The sequence below is a fragment of the Amborella trichopoda genome, chromosome 10, assembly GCF_054954075.1.
Source record: "Amborella trichopoda isolate Santa Cruz 75 chromosome 10, AtrichopodaSantaCruz75HAP2 v2.0, whole genome shotgun sequence".
Taxonomy (NCBI): Eukaryota; Viridiplantae; Streptophyta; class Magnoliopsida; order Amborellales; family Amborellaceae; genus Amborella; species Amborella trichopoda.
In genome coordinates this window covers 39,073,599-39,081,907 of record NC_142345.1, presented here as the reverse complement: position 1 = coordinate 39,081,907, position 8,309 = coordinate 39,073,599, and the positions used below count along the sequence as shown (strand labels likewise).

The window sequence follows — 8,309 nt, the reverse complement described above, 5'->3', positions numbered from 1 at the left end:
TATATATATATATATATATATATATATATATATATATATATAAGTCATTCTTTTTAGCCAAGTAAAAAAGATTACACTTTTTTTAACTTGATTAGTTTTTTTTTCTATATTTTTGCTCTTGACTTTTTGCAACGAAGTTTGAAGTAAAATCAAATCATTACCAATTTTTTGGTTTCTTAATATATTATTATTCCTCGACTTTATACCTATGGTCCAAATAGCCAACATTTCATAATTCAATGCTTTGAAGCCCAGATTTGGTTGGTCACTACTGGCCAAAATGGTTTGGATCGGCTGTTTGGCCCGGTTTGATTAATTCGCTTACAGAGCATTGAAAAACTCGATAAATACTGCCAAAAAGTTATGGGGCTTGTGGTCATAGATAATGACGAAACCATTGATAAGTTTGCAATTCTAATTGTTTAGATAGCATACTACTATTTGGATTGTATACTATGAGATCTTCTACCTTTGTTAGTGACGAAAACTTCAAATTTTTTAAACTTTGAACCTGATAAATGGTACCGTCATAAACACTCGATTTGAAATCTAATGGGCAAGAGTGATTGTGACCTTCCTACACCAAAACTAATTGATCTCTTGATATACCTTTCCAATACCATTTGAACTTGGTATTCCTGTTGAGATGTTAACTCTCTCTCTAAATTTAGTAAGCTAAAATTAAGGATTCACTTTCTAAATTTGTTAAGCTAAAATTGAGGAGTGGACATGTGTTGTAAAAATAAAAAAAAGGACCCTATTCCAAGAGATGATGTAACACTCATAACCTTTAAAGAAAAGAATTTATGTAGGGTAGATGGATCCCTAAGATATAGGGATTTTAAGATTTTTAAAACATAAATTTGATTCTATCTCCACCATTTCCTTGCGATGATTTTGGTGTGATATCACTTTCTCCTAAATTTTAATCCTAGAAATTTCCTTCCTATAATTTCCTCGACCCGCGTAGAACTAAAATTTCTAATCATGTTTCTATTATGTAAGTAAAGAAAAGAATATGCTGAAATTAGATATCCACAATTGAGTTTGAGAGTTTATTGGGGAATAGCGGGGATTGAAATTGCGTGAGAGGTGTTAAAAAGGGGAAAAGTTTATATGGAGCCGAAGCTCTAAACAATTAAATTAGAGCCTACTTCAAAAGTTTCACTAGAAGATATTTTTTTGATGCTCAAATATCTTCAAATTGATCATCTTGGACATAAGAAAAAAAAAATGGATTTCAAGTTTTAGAAATAGTATATTTTATAGTGCATTTTTTGACCGTCAATTTTCAAAAATTTCAAGTTTTCATAGGTCTGTCGACATACAATATTTTTGAAGCTTTAAATTTTATAAATAAAAATGAAAACAGATTTCAGGGCTAGCACAAAGATTTTTGGAGTTGAAGCTACATTTCTCGACACTATTTGAAGGTAGGCTCTAATTTTATTGTTTAGAGCCTAAGCTCTATACAAACGGCACCCTTTTAAAATAGGGAAAATTTTATATATATCAAATTAGAGCCTACCTAAAAAATTTCACTAGAAGATGTTGTTTGATGCTCAAATATCTTCTAATTGATCATCTTGACATCAAGTTTTGAAAAAAGTATGTTTTATAATGCATTTTTGACCGTCAATTTTCATGATTTTCAAGTTTTTATTATTTTGTCGATCTATACTATTTTTGAAGCTTTAAACCTTATAAATAAAGATAAAATAAATTTTAAAACTATTACAAAGATTTTCAATATTGAAACTACATTTCTCGACACTATTTGAAGGTAGGCACTAATTTGATTATTTAGAGCCTAGTCTCTATACAAACCGCACCCAAAAATATAGAAAAAACGAGACATTTGAGAGATTTATGGAAACTAGAATATTCATCTTCTCATACTTGAGATGAAAAAAAAAGAAAAGAAAAAATAGAATTAGTGTTGTTAATGGGCTTGGTTTGGGCTTGGCCTGAAACGACTTGATCCGAGCACGAAAATTAAGTTTCAGCACAGGCAGCGCCTAAATTCATGATAACGGGCTCACATTCGGCTTGAACTCATCAGCTCTCATATAAAAACAAAAATAATAAAAATAATAATTAGTAATAAATAAGAAATTACACATACAATCATAACAAAAATTTTCATATAACATAATCTTTATAAGAGATTAGTAAAAGCTCAATTGAAATAGGATACGAAAAAATTTCACACAATCATCTTAAGAGATTAGTAAAAGCTCAATTGAAATAAGATACGTCTTTAGTCTTTTCTAATACCTCAAAATTTTCTACTGCAATTACCAAACATCCTAATTTACTAATCAAACATCTTCCCATTTTCTTATTTTTTAACGTATACTATTTTGAATTTGGTATAATAAATTTATTGTTTATTTAAAATTATATCGAGAAACATTTGAAATACTTCTATAAAAAATAAATAGTAAAAACTTCACTTTCTTTAAATGATTCACATTTGGTGATCCGGGGGACCACGATATAATTCAAGTTTACAAATACATGAGGAGGTCACCCAAAAGATGGCGAGCCATGCTCTCTTCGTCCTCAAAGATGACATCTTGGATAGGCTCTGCCTGCTCCATTCCGGTCATTGCCAGTGGCACCCACTCTTCATTAGAGTAGCCGGTCGAGTCGACAGGTTGGGTGCGTGCTTCATCAATGGGTGTCGTCGCCTCTAAATTCCTAGATTTCACCTCCTCATTCAGGCTTTCGGTTCGGCATACAGGGACTTCATCATAGTCAAATACCTTCCGACATGTATTCTTCCAATTTTGGCAGAATTCCAAGAATTTTGAGTGAAATCCAAGATAGAAATCGGCCTCCCTAATATCATTGAAATATGCTCTAGCAGGTATTTCGGGTTTTGCGAAATACCATCGTAGTGGGAGCTTAATTTCTGCAATGTACCTGATTCAGAACCATTCCTCATGAAAGCTATACAATATTCAGCTTCCAAACCAAGTAGGCTCAAGGCATTGTTGTCATAGGAGGCGGCCTTTTGGACCAAATCAGCGTAGCCGGTTCCTTCAAAGTTGATTGTCTCTAAGACGAGCCAAAGAGCCATGATGTGCATAGTCGACGATACATGTCTCGGTCCGTGGCGTGGAAGGCTTTCAGTTCTGAGACGGTTGTGGTAGGCATGCTGCTCTGCTATGGCGTGAAGAGCTTTGGAATTTATTTTGTGGAGAATTTTATTTTCTTTTTCTTGGTGGCAAGGGCTGCATGACCCTTATTAATGAGCATGTTAGAATTGATAAATATTTTGTCTCTCCTTTTTATAGAAATCTATTTGGAATTTGAATCCTAATAGATTTGGGTTTGTGATAACTTATTATTACAAAAAAAACAGTTCAAAACAAAAAAAAAGATATTAGGACAAAGTTGTAAAGAGATTATACACTTGAGATAAGAATCCCTTTTTTGATGGGATTATACGCCCTATCAAGATGTATATATTTAAAGGAAACAGTTTATATAAAGTTGTAACCTTAAAAATGTAGAATTATAGATGCATCTCAAAAATCTATAGAAAATATTGTTTTAAGGTTGAAAAACCCTCCAATTGATCATCTCGACATTGAGATGTATAAATATGAAAAAACAAAGATTTTGAGTCCTAGAAATAATGCATCTTGCAACACATTATCTAGACCGTCGATTTTCAAGATTTTTGTATGTTTACATATCTACTTGATTTTAACCATTTTTTGAGTTTAAAATTTTATAATTAGATATGAAAATAGATTTTCAGATAATCTTAAAAAAAATTTACACCAAAATTATTTGTTATTATAAAATTTAGACGTGGGCCTTAATTAGATTATTTAAGGTTAAAACCATTTAGAAACTACACCCATACTTAAATGCCTGAAACATAGTAACAGCATGATAAATGTTTCTTTACTTTCTGTAATCAATATCAGCTCATATCCACCATCTGTTGTTGATTGGGGATGATCCGGATGACATGTTCAATTGTTATGATGATACATGTGCAGTATTTCTCTTTAGCACTTGTAAAAATCAGTAGACCATGCTATTTGTGTATGAGAGAGAGAAGGGATGGTGGAGATGACATGTTCCATGGTTACGGTGATGCATGAGTAGTATTTCACATTCACTTCTGAAAATAAATAAATAAATCTACGATATTGCGGAAGAATGTGTGTCGGAAAGAGACAGACATTGATTCACCCGAAAAAAAAAATCAAAGAGAGAGACAAAGTGATTTCAAACAACTGCTGAGATAAAAAAGTTACATTATTAAATAATTATTTTCTATTGACATTAAAAAAAAGAAGTGTGATTTTACGTACAAACCCTAAATTTTTTTCTAAAATACAAAATACATAAAAATTACAAAGGTCGGTCATCCCACCTCTTTTGTAATTTTTTTTTTTTTTCAAAATTGCCTCTGAAGATGGAATCCTCGTTCTTATTTTATTTTTTATTTTTTTAAAGTTTTCTCGTTAGTAGGGCAATGCTCGAAGCTTTAGGGTGGTACCCTACTAATGAAAAAACTTAAAAGAAAAAATTAAAATTAGGTCTTAAGATGTCCTCGGACAGAGGGATAATTTTAAAAAAAAAAACAACCAAAGAAACAGGTTTCCACCTATAAATAGAACATTTTGTATTTAAAAAAATTATTAAAAGTCCGTACATCAATCACTTGAGGGGAAAAAAAAAGAAGAATAAAGGAAAAGAGGCTCTTATCCTTCTTAGAAAACAAGGCTCTTATTTGCTGGTGAATCTGCAATCTTAAAAGTCTCAGCAATCAGCTTCTGAGCCTTCCTACTCCTCATCTCCATTCTCATACTCTCACTCTTGTCCACCTTTGTGTACTTCTTGGTCTTCAATCCTCTCAACTTCCCCTTCAAATTCCACATTAACCTCTGCAAATAATCTTCCATCCTCAAAAACCTACAATCCAACCAAACAAAATTTATTTAAGAAAAAAGAACAATATTTTCATATATGAGAAAAGAATTGGCCTCCAAAATCATCAAGCTCAAAGCAAAATAATATCCAATTAATTGAGAAAGATTAGCAAAGGAAACAATACAATGAGAAGAAGAGAAGAGATGAATTTGGAAAATGTTTTATGATGAGAATTCACCTGAAAGAGAGATGGCTGAGGAGCTTCTCCTGTGTGAGATTTTAGAGAGAGAAAGAGATGGTCATATGAGAGTGTAATGTGGGGTTCTATTAGAAGTTTGGAGGTGAGAGATGGGATGCAAGGTGTTGTTAATCTCACCCCTTGTTTTTGTCAGTATTTGCAAAATTGCCCCTACCTTTTCTAGCAGAAGGGGCTAGAAATTGGATTGGACAATGAATCCACATTCAATCCTGCTTCTTCCGATCCAAATTGGATTCCCTAGTTGGGCTGCATTACACTTTCCAAATGAATTAGATAAGCATAATGTTTTTATGAGTCTGCTGATTCATATGTAAATAGGCATCCCCTCTTTATGACCAATTTTTAAAATGGATTTTGAACTTAGTTTTTTAGGAATATATAATCTCTAATATGGAGATCATTATTATGTAAAATAATAAATTTTGAAACTAAAAATGATAAACTTTAGAGAAAATTTTTAGACCTTTGGATTTTATTTTGGGTGTGGCTTATATAAGGTTGAGGCTCTAAACAGTCAAAGTAAAACGTACCTTCAAATATTATCAAAAGATGTCGTTCAAGCACTGAAAATCTTTATGATGGCTTGAAAATGTGTTTTGATCTCTAATTATGAAATTTTAAGATTTAAAAGTAGTGTATATCAAGCATATCTATGAATTCTTTGAAACTCTTGAAAATTGACGGTCTAGATAATGCATTACAAGATGTATTATTTTTAAAAATTGATGTCCATTTTTTTTACGTCTATGTATTTAAGGTCAAAATGTCAGATTTGAGGGTTTTTAGCATCAAAACAACTTCTTGTATTGAAGTTTTGAGGTGTGCCTTAATTTGATTGCTTAGAGCATTAACCTTACATAAACTTCTTCCTTATATTTTTTTTTGGAGGGGCCACCCATTTACATTCATCATTATAATATATATATATATATATACACACACACGTGGGGAACGCAAATGTACGATTGTGTCTCTAGACGAATGAAACACTTTTTAATTAAAAAAGATTACAAAATAAAATAAAATAAAATCCGACAATTATTATATTTTCCACCTAGAATACGTCACTTTTGATCCAAATCTAAATCAGGCAATTTTAAGTCTGGTTAAAATCTAAAATTGCTCATCGTATGGTTGAGGAATTTACCTTTTGAATGGTGGCATTAGAAATCGAAGGGAAAATTGTGACCCTAGAGAGCTCAAGTAGGGGCATTCTAGCCATTTGATATAAACCAATTTGCAAGGATATTTTTAAATGACTCCCAACAATTTAAGTCCTCTGTTGGATATCTGATTAGAAGGCAATATAATATGCACTTTTTCACGCTTTTTTTTTGCACTTGAATTATGGAACCCTGACTTCTCATACCCTCTCTTTGGCACCTCCCTTTGGGAAATCCATCACAAGGGAGGCCACAAAATTAGGGTTTCACGTTAGGGTTTTGAGATCATGAGTTCTCTAGGGCTATTAAATGTATACAATCCAATAAGGCTTTTAAATTAAGAAAAAGTATATAATGAGACTAGTTATTTTTGGTACAAAGTGGTCATAATTAATCTTGATCATTGGATGTAAAATTAGATGAATACATTTATTCCATTGACCATTCTCAAACTTCAAACAAATTTTTTTTCAAATTTTGTGACACACCCAAGCTATCATATTTAAAAAATAAATGGTCTCATTTTTTCATAACTCTCACTCTTCATCATGTCCACGTGCTTGGTCTTCAAGAGGATTGAGTTGCTTTCCATTCACATGATCCTTGTGGACCACAACTCATGGCCACTAGCCACACACATGGGCCTTGTTGCATCCTCTCATATGTGTTCTAACCCTAATTGTCATATTCTTTTAACTTCTTCTATAGTGGTTCATTCCTATGGAATGGAATTTTCTACTTTCTTTCCCTAAGGGCTGGGCCAATCAAATTTCAACACTTGGGGCCTTCGATATGAAAACCATGCTCTTGATGTGTGCACAAATTCTTGCATTGGAGTGTTCTACGGTTTGGATTTTTCAAGTGTATCCTATCCTTTAATCAAGGCCATCCGTTCAGCTAGATATTCTTGATATGAGCATACACAAGTGCTTTTTATGTGGGCCATCCGTACGCTTAGCCTGGCCTTTATATATATATATATATATATATATATATATATATATATATATATATATATATGAGGTGACCTTACGCTTTTAGATTTTGTCAAAAGATGTAGTTCCAACAATAATTAGAATATCCATATTCAATTTTAATTATAAAATTTAAAAATGGTATTAGATCAAATAGATCAATATGCACTTGAAAATCTTGAAAAAAAATAGACAATCTAGATAACTTGTTAAAAGATGTATTTTTTTAAAAAATTAATTTTTTGTTTTTTATATTCATACATATCAAGAAAAGATGTATCTTTGATGCAGATCAAGATTAGATGGATTTATTATTTATTATTTTTTTCAAATTTTTGGGATTTAATTATTGATTTATTTTTTATGAGTATATATATATATATATATATATATATATATATATATATATATATATATTATTATAGTCAATTTTTAAAAATAAGATTAATATTTTTTTTAAGGTCACTTTCATAAAGTCCTTAGGAGTCCGTAGTTTCTTACGAAAAAGAGTCTGTCCTTTCCTTAGGAGGCCATATTTCTTTTTAGGTAAAAGTAGCATTTATTAGAGTCAATTTTTTGGGAATCTTGCTTTAAAAAAGAAGCAAATAAGAGATAAATAGGAAAGATTTGGTGGGTTGCTTTCCTTTAATGGGATGAAGTAACTTTTGGAGACATCCTCATCTTGAAAAAGGGAAGGAAATGTAGTATAAAAGGAAGGTAGTTGATCTTTTAAATGAGTTTTATTCCATGAATAAAATTGAATCGTTCTTTTATAGTTTGTGAAATAAATTTAGAGAAAGAGAAACATATTCATGGGTTTTCTTTCTTCTTCTCTTTTGCTTGTGGGTACATGGTGGAGGCTTGGATATCTTTTTATGATTTCTTTCTCTATTTTTATTTATCTGTCTAAAATATGGAAGATTTTGCCAGGCATTAGTCGTCAGGAATTTTACACTGTGTCGGTAATTTTAACCAGAGGAGAATGATGCAGATGAAGATCAGATGTATTTAGTA

The 8,309-nt window shown here is 31.4% G+C and overlaps 1 long non-coding RNA gene across 1 annotated transcript; it reads right to left on the bottom strand.

Annotated features, from left to right (window-relative positions):
• Positions 1-2,432: 2,432 nt before the first annotated feature.
• Positions 2,433-5,222, bottom strand: LOC148780218 (uncharacterized). The gene is made up of 2 exons (XR_016041997.1): positions 5,138-5,222; positions 2,433-4,941 (listed from the first exon to the last, which is right to left on the bottom strand). It is a non-coding gene; the product is annotated as an uncharacterized LOC148780218 (long non-coding RNA).
• Positions 5,223-8,309: the final 3,087 nt, after the last annotated feature.